Source organism: Trachurus trachurus (genome assembly GCF_905171665.1).
Source record: "Trachurus trachurus genome assembly, chromosome: 14".
NCBI classification, from domain to species: domain Eukaryota; kingdom Metazoa; phylum Chordata; class Actinopteri; order Carangiformes; family Carangidae; genus Trachurus; species Trachurus trachurus.
This window is the reverse complement of record NC_139903.1, coordinates 24,560,572-24,573,065: the sequence shown is the minus strand read 5'-3', so window position 1 is coordinate 24,573,065 and position 12,494 is coordinate 24,560,572. Positions and strand designations below refer to the sequence as shown.

Genomic DNA, 12,494 nt, shown 5'->3' with positions numbered 1-12,494 from the left:
TACTTTTTAAACTTTTATCTCTTTTGAAAAAGTTGTTTGCAACCAAGTCAGCAAGCATCATGTAAGCATCATAAACTTTTGTTAGTCACAGATCTTATTTTCTCTGTTAATCCAATGGATAAATCCCAAATTCTTGCAATGCAGCGTATTGAAGCTGGTGTTTTGGTGTAACATATTGGGACTGGTTCCATTGAGAAAAATAGAGACAGAGGCATGGAATAGTTTTTCTATTGCTCTTTTGGATAATGTTTAATGTGCGACAGAAAGATTGGAAATCACCAACTAACAATTATTTATAGTGAACGTGGTGGTTTTCATTGAAGAAGGGGGGACTGAGATCAACAGGCTGACAGAGGGATCAAAACAGCTAAATATTTAATGACCACACTCTCATTTTTCTTTTATGAATGAAGAACATTTGTGTCTCAGTTCTCAGCCAGAGCTGTGGAGATGATGTGTGACACATACACACACACACACACGGACCAAAAGAGGTCGGTGGAAGGTAAAGATGAAACGAGACTGTGAATGGAGCCTGGGTTCTCACCCACGCTCCAGCGATGTGTGTCAGAGCTTTGCCTCCGAATACAAAAATAAATCAGAGTCTCGGCCCCCCTCGACGGTCCACCCACGTATCCAGCTTCCTGTCTTATACTCTGAATGGAGACAGTAGGAGAAGACATACAGTATCTTCTCAAGTTGTGACCTGCACATTCACCACGCTATGAGATAATAATGGAATGTTATGAGATGGAGTTGTTTTCGGGGCAAATGCAGAGACTGCTTCCCGAAAAACTGCCCCTGACAGGAATGCGCATCAGTGGTTTTGCATGAATTTACGTAGAAAACAACTCTGTCTCATAACGTTCCGTTATTATCTCATAGCGTGGTGAATGTGCAGGTCACAACTTGTCCCCAAGAGCGTTTTGGAGTTGTTGGATTGTTTATTTGATGAGTTTGATGAGGGAAACCAAGAAATCCCATTAGCCTCCGTAGCGTAGCTCTGAGCAGCTCGCGGCTCTGCTCTGCCATTCTAAAAATATCTTGCACCGACAATTAAAGGTAACAAATCTACTCCTGAAACTATAGGGATTATTGCAATGGGCCAGTTTGCCAAAATGTTGAACTATCTCTTTAACTCTGGTGATCTCATGTATGTGGTAGTGGTCTGCACTTTGTTGAATGAGTTGAAACATAGTCTCTTGGCTGACACGCTTATATATAGCTCTCCCAGTCTCTTCCTGTCTTCATGTCACCCCCCCCCCCCTCCCCACCCTTCATAATTGTTCCTGTTTGCCTGTCTGCCCCCCTCCCCTCCCGCTCTGCCTCTCTAGTAGGTCATACTGTAGCTCAAAGTTATTGAATGTAGCGACACAGAACCACGCTTCCTCTGGCAATACAGCGTTAGAATGACACCATTGCTTTGAAACAGATTGCGTCTGACGTCAAGGGCATCCTGCCATCTTGTACTCGTACAGCAGTAATCATTCCCTAAATGGCCAATTTGTGACTCACTCTCGTGAATATGCTCTTTGCCCCCATGGGCTTTTGGTTCTTAATTGCCATTTTAGTTCTCTTTGTTGCCGTTTATCCAAGTTCTAAAGATTGCTCTCCATGCGCTGGCACCAGCGTGTCGTGCTGTGTCTGAAGCCATGCTGCCCATTTAATGATCCACTGTTAACCCAGCACGAGGTCAGTCCAGATTTCCTGATCTGACCCGCTGTGAGATCCCAGCTCCAGCCAATAAAATCCCAGGATCAGGTTTTCCTTGAGAAACCTCCTGTTGGGGATTAGACTCACGCTTTTGCACAATGTTCACTAACTCTGTGGTCGCCACTGGTTACAGTTATCTTGGAGATTACACAATAAACGCCGCTCTCGCCCGGTTCACCCCTCTGCGATTGGAAGTAAGACTATTATGGTGTAGGCTATTTTTAGACATGGTATTGATTGGGCCTGTAGGCATGGTAACACACTCGCTGCCAAATTGGCTGGGCTGGGCTGAGTGCAGAACCAACTCCTTCTCGTTTTTAATGTGTGACTGTGCGTGGGTTAATGCATGTGGGAGAGTTTGCGTTCATGGTTATGTTATTAGGAGAAGAGAGAACGATAAGGAGGAGGGAGGGAATCGGAGTTGGAAAATCAGATTTGAAAGTAGACCGGACCACAGCACCTTTGCATAGGACTGAGAGTGTCAATGTGTGTGTCATGCGTGAGAGGAAATCCTGGGTAAGACCTGAACAGCCTCCTGTTTCTGAAGGGGTGAAAGGTCTCAGAAAACACTGGATAATCATGTAACAAATGTAAACCCCCTATGAAATGTGGTTAATCCATGTTAATGTAACCATTTATGAAGAGAGGGGGAGAGAGGGCCTTAGGCTTAGAATAACCAGAAATAAACCTCAACAGAATGAAATCTGAAAGGAAATAATAACTCTGTGAATATCAGAATAAAAACTCTTAACAATAATGGGTTGGGATGACGAGCGAACAACCCGTATGTTAATGACACTAGAATATACATTATTGAATACTAGGAGAGTGCTAAAGGTAATTACCTGAGTGTGGGTTGGGATAAGGTTACTTGAAGGGTTAAGTAGAGTATGTGTGTGTGTCTGAATGTGCACAGGAGGATGCATGTGTGCGTACATGTTCTCGAGTGTGTGGGCTGCTGCCGTCAGCTGAGCCATGTCCGTCATTGAGCCTACGGCAGAAGTAGGTTTCTGGGCCTGGCTGCCAGTAACGTCGAATCCCAGCTGAGCCGCGGAGCCTGGAGAGAGAGCATCTGAGAAGCAGAGCTCCGGCTCCTCGCCTTCATTAACCCCTGTAATGAGGACAGAGACAGTGGGGCAGGATGTATACACCTACATACCCACACAGCCTTCATCTTCTTCTCATTCTGAAGGATTACAGCGGCCCATATAACTGTTCATTCATTTTTTCCCCCCTTCCTATATACATAATAACTTTTTTTATTCATTTCATCCTATTTTCCAAAGTTTCTCTCAGAAGTTCAGTTCGGTTACAAATACTGCAGCTAGATGAATAATGAAACATGTTTTTGGTATCTGAAAAGAGTTCAACTCTGTTTTTAGCTGCAGCGTACTGTCAGTGCTTTTATTGAGCCTCCTCATTTGTGTGTGTGTGTCTCTATGCGGATATCCATTTGTGAGGGAGTGTGTGCCTGTGCTGTTGCATTGAGTGTTGTTGATGCAACAGCTGAGTTTGGGTTTTAAAACCAGAACAATGCTGTTTTAGATGCCTTCTTTATTTTGAAGAGGGAACTACATGTCACATAAACACATACAGCTGTATTAGAGTTTTAAATACAGAATATAACTAATAGAATTTGGACCTGGCTCCTCCCAGACATTCATTAAGTGAACTGCAAAAACATATTGACATATTTTAATACACATTCACAATGTTTACACTTGGATTTGTGCTGTAACACTTGGCAGTAATTTGATGCACTGATGATAATAATGAGATGTTGGAAGAGACGACATATGACTGGCTGTGAAAAAATGTGTGTGATGTGTGCCACCGGGGGCTCACTCTGCTCTGATCATTTTGTATATCATATTTCTGTCTGTAATACGAGCAACGGAGTGAGAAAGAATATATCAAGTTCCACCCCCACTGTGATATTGATTCTCCAACTGTCTTAGGTTTCATTGTATCTGGTAGGTGGTATTTTTAGCTCCACCCCCCCACCCCCTCCTACCCAACTCCTTTGGGGTTACCACAACCTCATATTTCTCGGCAGGCTCTTCACCTTGGCCAGTTTTCTCATGATGATTTGATCTAGTTGCCTAGGAACCAGCCAACCTGCTGTGATGTCACACAGTAACATGGTGGTGTGGTGGTGTGTGGCTGGATTGGTCTGATCAAGAAGGTAGACGACCTGTAAGTGGCTTAGGACACGGACATGGCTGGTCTATTAATACATCTAAGCTGTGTTTACACACACACACACACACACACACACACACACAGACGCAGGCACGCACACACACACACACACACAGGCACTATATGTTGGACCCCAGCTGCCAGCCTTGAGCCCTGTGAGGCTTATGCATACTTAGGCACGGACAGTGACACACACTCTTTTTGAATACACTCATCAAGATTTCTGCTCATGCATCACTGGACACAAACTGTAGGCAGTTATCAAGCAGTGCATGAAGACATGTCGCTTAGGCATCTCTAATGTTGGTTGGAGTTTATGAGATCCATCAGTGTGTCTCAGTGGGTTGAGTACGTGCAAAAGGTTTGACTGATGGATTATAAACAATAATATATTTTATTTAGATGGATAAAGTGCAAGCATTTATAGAAACTGTATAATTACCGGTAGTCGGTTTATTTAATGACAAGAAGAATATTTTCTTATTAACTCTGTGGTATTTATACATTTGTTTTGAATGTGTCCATTTTCTTTAGGAAACTTGTTTAAAGGTTAGTTATATGGTACCTCATGGACATTACCATGTTCAGCATCAGAACCAACTTTCATGACTGATCATTAAGAGTTGTCTCATGTGCTGGGAAACAATGTTGAGTCCTGCTTTACTTCTGTTTCAGTCACTGCTGTTCTGCTGACGCTGTGTTATGCTAACCAGGTCGTCCCAGACCATCTTGTACTTTGTGATAGTGAGTCACTGGTGTCCACTCCACTCTTAGTGCACTTATCAGGGGTCACATTCTGACCCCTTGTCTTTTAAATGCAACAGTGGCCAAAGCTCTTGGAAAAATGATCATTATCACCTATTATCATAAAGTCAAAGGATGCAGATGATTCAGATTGAAAAACTGAATTGTCAAGATGGAAGCAGCAGAAGCTGAGATACTCAGATTTTTTCTGTCTCTATTACAGGTGAAGTGAAAAGAGATGTTAAAGTAAACATTAGCATTTTAGCATTGTCATCTTTAGAAATATAGCATGCTGATATTAGCATTTTAAGCTTTAATGGCCATTGTAGCACAGCCTCAGTGGATAACTTAGCTCTAGATTAGTATTATAGTTTTTGTTGTGGATGTATTTGGCATTCAACTTATACACAACGTCAGAGTGAGTGTCCTACTCTCTTAAATGTTTTCAACATCATGGCCTGTGTGACTGTGATTTGTGTCTGTGCCAAATAAACAGCACATGCTGAACAGAAGTCATACGTCCACAGGAGAAGAGTGAGTCTGAGCCACTTGTTCACTATCTGCAGTGCAGCTCTCACTTTTCAAACCGCATTGTTGGCCTGTTCTTCTCCTTGCTGGCAAGGCTGAAGAGCTTTTAACATCCTTTTATCTTCCTGTTTTCTCTGCAGCCTCCTCCTTCCTCTCTTTGTGTTTCTCGCATTTTCCTTTCAATTCCTCTCCTCCCGTCACTGTCTCTACTCCTCTCTCTGTCTGCATCATATTTGATCCTCTTATATAATATTCAGTCTTGCTCCAATCAACAAATTTGCCCTCCTCACATCCATAGCTGCCCATGGCTCCCTCTGATCCGCTTTCTCTCACCGCCCCTAACTTCATTCTCCTCAGTCAGTCTGTCTCTTGCTGTCGACAAGCGCCGTTGTTTTTACGGCTGTTTAGTCCTCATTTAATTAGCACACTCGGCATGCATCCCCAAATCCAAGAGCTGCAACATATGGCATGGCTCGCTCTCCCCCACTCTCTCTCTCTCTTCCTCTCTATCCTCTTTCCCTCTCTCTGTCTGTCCCTCCGCATCACCCCACCTTCATTATTCCATCCACTCTCCTGTTTCCTCGGTGTCTCTTACTTTTCCATAGTTTTGTTCCCTCCCTGTCTCCCCCCTTGTCCTCTTTGTTTCTGCTCTCCTCAGCTCCGGAGGGACTCTAGAAAGGGTGCTACGGCAACGTCACTTAAGAACATAGCATACTAAGAAGTGCAGTGATTATTATGGTCTGCTCAAAAACAAAGCAATTGACGGTTTTTAAATCCCCATTTGATAGATTGCACGTTGATGATGTCACTTTTTGTTCTGCAAAGGAGGATTGTGGGAAGCAAAGTCCATCTGCTGCTGCTGATCTGCTGAGTCACAGTTAGTCAGCACAGCGTCGTCTGTGTGTGTGTGTGGGATGGGTCGCAGGTGTATTGTGAGTGTGTCAATGTGTGTCATGGACCCCGTAGTGTACTTGCTGCCATACAGTAACCTATGTTTGCACTGATGATGAATTCCTCAGCTGAAATCTTCCACCTAAACCTCTGCTTTTGTGTGTAAACAAGTTCTAAACAACGTGTTGTCTGCCTCTCTCTCTCTGTTTGCTTGTGTGTGTCTCTGTCTAACAGCAGAGAGGGGCAGACTGGGGAGCTGTCTGTAGTCAGGGGAGCTGCTGCCAAATTAGGATCGATGGCAGACGTTTTGGGCACTGGCAGACTGTTGAGAACCCAGTCACACACAACTTCATCACACATAGACACACACACACACACACACACACACACACACACACACACACACACACACACACACACACACACACACACACACACACACACACACACACACACACACACACTGTCTGGTTCTTGCACTTCCTGACTCATTCACTCTCTAATCTCTCTCAAGTTGCCTGATCTCTCTACATTTGAAAGATTGTTTTCATTCACTTAAAGGTCAAGTGTCTAATAATTGGCAAGGTTCATTGGCAAAATCTGAATATACTACCCATGAATATATTTGTGAATATAAGAGTATAGAATAAAATTTGTTTGGTTTTCGTAGCCTTATAAATCTTCTTTTATATAAACATAGTGTCGCCATCTTACGTTGCCATGTTTGTACGGCAGTCTGAACGGAAAATCTAGTGTTTCGCGTGCATAAATAAACCAACGAAGAAGAAGGCGGAAGGAAAGAAGAAGCGGCTGCGATCTAGAATCTGAATGCCAAATATCACGGTTTTACCCCCATTTTACACACTGGCCCTTTAAAGAGCGGGACAGCCAACAAGACACCAGACTGTAAACATAAAAGTACAGCGCTTCTCTGTGCTATTGCATCTTTATAACAGATGCACCTTAAAATCAAAATTTAATGCACATCACTAAAATTTGTGCACTGTATCATTTCAAACTAATAGGATTCCTTGCAGCTCATATAAACACTATAAACACGGTCCTATATAATCCCTAGTAAGTAATTCTCCCAATAATTTATTTGTTGTTTGTTTTCATTCTATTTTTTATGAGCAGCTCCCTCATTTCTGTCTGTCAGCGTTAATCTGCATGTCGGCCTTTTTAAATGCACCGTATAATGTACCTCACTTCACTTTCTTTTGTCACTTTTGAATTATACAGTAAGTGCACTGTATAATCAAAACTGTTTTATATACTGTATATGGTTGAATTTTACATATTTGCCTTGTCTGTGGGAGTGACATTTTTCTTTGTAGCTACGTCCCATCCTACAAACTGTTCTCTCCAGAGAGAGTTTCTGTTGAAGGTGAAACAATACACTTATATATCGGAAAATTAATCAGCAGCTATTGTGATAACAATAATCATGAGTATTTTTAAAGTAAGCAAAACTGGCAAACCACCCTCCTCCAGCCTGTCACATATCATCTTTACTGATTATCTGTCAATGTCTTTTTGTTCTTAACTGTTGTTGTTGGGCAAAACAAGACATGTAAAGTAAAAGATGTCTTTTTTTTCTTGTTAGAAAATGTGATGGACAACAACAGATTCACTCACTCACTCACTCACTCACTCACTCACTGATGCATGTAGGCTCATCGTTTGGAAAAAAAAAGATGTAAGACAACAGATTGAGGGGGAGATGAAATAAATCAGTGAAGGAATGAGCAGTCTGGCTTAGAGAAGAGGAGGAAAGACAACTTGACAAATCAGATTAAAAGAATGGGGACCGTCAAAAACACATGAGAGAAAAGGGTTGAAAGAGGAAAGGGAAGCTGAGGCCATGATGCCCTGTTGCATCTGGTTTTGTGTCCCCATGGGAACGACGCGGTGTAATTCCGTATTTTTTATTCATTTCATGGCTGTAAGTGAAAGTTGGCTTCCTTCCGACACATGAAGGACAGCGGGGATGCGCTCGCAGACGCATCTCCAAAAGAAAGTTTGCTGTCCCCCTGTTGAGAGCAGAAGCTGTTACATAAGTTGTTATGCAACAGTAGCAGCCAGCCAGCCCGTCTGCAGGCAGCGAGGCAGGCAGTCTGCCACGCTGCTTTGAGGTGAACGCGGTAACACCAGCGCTATCTCAGCCCGCTGCACCGCTAATTGGCCTCACGTCGCCGCTGCTGCTCTATTTTTCTGTCTCTGTGTTTTTTTTAACTCCCTCTCTGTTATCTCCCAACCTGTGTCAGGCGTCTGCTGAGACGGTGTGCAGGGTGCCGGGTGAGGTCATGCTGTGTGTGTGTGTGTGTATGTGTGTGTGTGGTATCTCCCTCGGGGTGCAGATGGTTTCATCCCCCCCCTCATGCCTCTTTCAGATCGATTTCCGTCTACCTTTCCTCCTGTCAGCCAGTGTGGCTCTTTGCCTGCCCGTCTCTGCCTCTCTCTCCCTTTGGTCTGGAGGAGATCATTTAAATTCCTCCAGAGTCTGAGGAAATGTATTTTTCCTGTTTCATTTGGAGACAGACTGAGACTGTTCTGCAGATATTTGAATATGGTGAATATTCCTGACAGTGACAGGGGATTTGTCTTTCTCTCGGGGATTGAAACCCTGTAGACTCTCCACACTAGTTTCTGTAACATCACTGACAGGTAGAGACTCACAGCTCAGACATACCAGTCTGTGTCTGCTGACGCCTCAACGTGCTGCTTTGATAGCTTTGTCCATCTGTGTCATATTTATGAATCCCTGTTAATTATGAATTATGACTGACTGTCTGACTGCATCTGTCATTGCTCATCAGGGTTCTGATCCTTGCCTCCATTACTGCAAATGAACTACTTTCATTACATTTATCGAAAGATAAAACACGCTGAGTAGAGCGAAACAGGGAGAGAGAAGTCGTTGGCAACCAGGCTGCGTAGCAACTAACCACTAGAACAAATTCTACATATCAAACCAAAAGTTACAACATAAACTCCTGCCTATTGTCTGTTATGTTTTAGCGTTGGAAGGAAACACCAGCTGAACTAATGGTGGATCCTCGGCTGTGATGGACAAAATCAGAATTGTAATCTCCCTGCTGGTGTGTGTCCCAGTGCCACAGGCCTTGTGTTGGGCTCTCTGTTTGCCCCAGCAGTCCTGGTGTTGAGTTCACGCATGACTTATTTGCTGCATGTCATCCTCTCTCTCAGTTTCCCATCTCTCCTATATGGCTGAAATAAAGGCAACATCCTGAACTTCAAAAAAATAGATAGTCTATCTCCTCTAACTTGTGTGCTTGTGTTTACACCCAAGTAAATACAGCTGAGATTACAGCTCAGTCTTTGTTTTATTTATGTTTGGTGATGATTTGTCACATGATGTTACAGTTATAGGTAACACTTTATTTTAAGGGGTCCTTGTTCCTGTGTATCTACCTAATGTGTAATTACCTATGTAACCGTATGTAATAACATGTACTTACATTGTAAATACATAGTGTATTTTCATGTACTTACAGGTCCTTGTTACACTTGTAATAAGAAATGCTTGTGCAAAGAGAGAGGCCACTTTGGCATTTCTTATTACAAGTGTAACAAGGACCTGTAAGTACACGAAAATACACTATGTATTTACAATGTAAGTACATGTTATTACATACGGTTACATAGGTAATTACACTGTAATTAATTAGGTAGATACACAGGAACAAGGACCCCTAAAAATAAAGTGTTACCCAGTTATAACATCATGATTAGACCGCAGACAGTCCAGACATGCTGACCTGACCTGTTATTCCTTCACCTCAGAGGGCTCTGCATGTTCGCCCTTTGTTTCTGTCCTGTATCAAAATATCTATTTGCTACTCTATCAGCCTGCCTGTCTTTTAGTATTCGTCCATCCACCTGCCTGTCTGTCTGGCCGTCCATCTATCCATCCTCCTGTCTCTCAGTGCTGAGTGTATCAGAGCTGCAGTGGATTCAGCACCGTGGACAGCTCCACTGAGCTCAGCTCCCCCTGGCAGAGCTGCAGCGACAGCTCGTCCCTCCAAAAAATGTGGTGTTTCTGTGGGCAGGATTACGTCGACCTCGCCATGTCCTCTGTGTAACCACTGTGAGTCCACTGTGGCGTAGTAGATTAGTGGATTTTCCCCCTTTTTATTTATTTATTTGTGTTCTGGCTTTGTGCTGTAGCCGTCTGTTTGTCCCAGTCTCCGAGAAATTCCTTTGTTTCTTATTGGAGCGAGACCAAAGATAAAAGAAAACAGCTTGAATTGAACTGTGGTACTGTAACTAGAGCTGCAGCACAGTTTCTTCTAAGTGTTGCCAACTTCTAAATCCAGAGATATTCAGTCCAACATGGTATAAAAAAAATAGAGAGAAGCAGCAAATGCTCACATCAATAGAAACTGTATGCAAGAAATAATTTAAAATTTTCTTTGATGAATGTCTCAAGCTGTTCCCAAACTCTCTCTCTAGATGTAGCCCCAAAAACATTGAGGCTCCAGTTACCTGTGAGTGGCTGTGAGGAGCCAGGCCCTGAAACACGAGTCCTGCAGGTAGACCTGAAATGTGACAGAGAGGCAGAAACAGCCGATGTGGAGGAGCAGAGTGAGCAGTGTTGTCACTGATCATTTGTGGCCGGCAGCTGATTGACTGGAGCTGCTGCTGAGAACCAGACAGACTGTTCAACACCCAGTGCTTAGATCTGGCACCATCTGCACACTAACAAGATGGTGTATACTGTATGTATGTGTAGCTGTCTGGTCATCTGTCCATGTCTCTCCACATATGACATATTCTCATTTAAAGTGAGTACAGATAGTGTTTAGTATATATTTTCATTCTGTAGGCTTGCTTTCCTTTTCCCTGTGCCAGCTGTTAGTCTCTCTGCACATTAACCTGGTGTAACCTGGTGTACTTGAGCTCTCCAACTAAAAATCTGCACAGCAGCTCCACACTCATCCCTCCTGTAACAGATTGACTTTAAGTATTACTCTGCAGAGCCCCAGATTTAAAACATCTTAATGTCTCTGCCTCGCTCTCTCTCTCTCTGTTTGATGCTCCACTTTAAATCCAGGTAGTCCGTGTGTCTCATTTGTTTTGAGGACAAATATAATACTTTCTCTACCGGCTACTGGACCGGACGTCACCTCGATTTCGTGATGGCACTGTTCCAAAAAAGTCAAGGCTCTTTGAATTAGTGCTGTGGAGAGCAGCTTACGAGTCTTTCCACATCCTGTGGTTATTAAACAGTGCCACCATGTGGTGTAACCGATGTTATCTCCTCTCAGTTTGCGGTCTACCTTTGCAGTAATGCGGTGCAAATTGTTTGAGTTGCAGAAAGCTTTGATTAGTCTAAATGTGATTTGGAGTGCCTTGGTACTTTCTCTGTTTTTTAGTCTAAATGTGATTTGCATTTAATCTGAGACACACAAAGAAAGGGAGGAAGAACAAACCAGTGGGGAGGAGAGAGAGGGAGAGACTGTAGTAAGTGTTCAGTGTTGGATTCTACACTAGGTGGCGTAGTGAGGATATAAATGACTTGGTTAAGAGCTATTGTTTGTTGTATAAGACATTTCCATATGGATGATGGATGACGGTCACATTCATATAGGTCACAGCTCTTGAATCGTCTTTTTGTGCCGGCCTTTCTCTGTAAGTCTGTTGGAACAGCTGGATATAGCTGCATATTAAGCAGATGTCCTTCCCCTTATTTGTTAGCACCATGACAGATAATCAGCCATCCTGTCAGTCATGGTGGCAGCAGGCACTGAGGAGTGGGAATTTGAGTTTCTCAGTCACGTGAGATGTGATAGACAGTCCGTAGAGCTGTCAACTCCTCCGCATTACTTGACTTTAAAGTAATATCATGGAAATGTGAAGATCCTATCTAAAATTGGGAAGTGGTGTGATCACTGTGACCCAACCTTAGAACCGCTTTAATAAAGATGTGTGAAAGGTGATGGCAGGCTTGTGAATTTGCCAATTTCCACACTCCCCTCCCTGCTCTTCTCCCATCGTCTTATTTTAGCCGCTCTCTTTTCCTCTTGTTTCTCTTGTTTGTTTCTTCCTGTCCTTGTTTTATAGCAGCGCTGGATGTTGTGTAACCGCGCCGGTTCTCTGTGAGAACGCAGCACCAGAGACATCAAAGCAGCTTGTTTTGTCACTGGGCTCGGAGCAGCAGTCAGGAATAGATCTCCTCCTCTGTTACTCTCTTCCCTCTGTCTGTTTGCTTCCTCTCTGACTCGGAGGATTTGGTTTCATCTCTGACTTTTCAGTTTTTTGTTTATTTTCATCTGTTTTAGCTCCCCCTCTCCTCTCCATCATTCATTGAGTCCGTCTGTCTTTACGAGCATTTCACTTTCTTCTGCTCAGCATCATCCTAAGAAAAAAAACAACAAAAAACACACAGATGA

General features: G+C 43.2%; 1 protein-coding gene across 1 annotated transcript in view; it reads left to right on the top strand.

The window, feature by feature from the left end:
- Positions 1-12,494, top strand: part of dclk1a (doublecortin-like kinase 1a) — a gene marked incomplete at both ends in the record, with an annotated part of 49,117 nt that overhangs the window by 1,626 nt on the left and 34,997 nt on the right. The gene's annotated exons all lie outside the window — the stretch shown is intronic.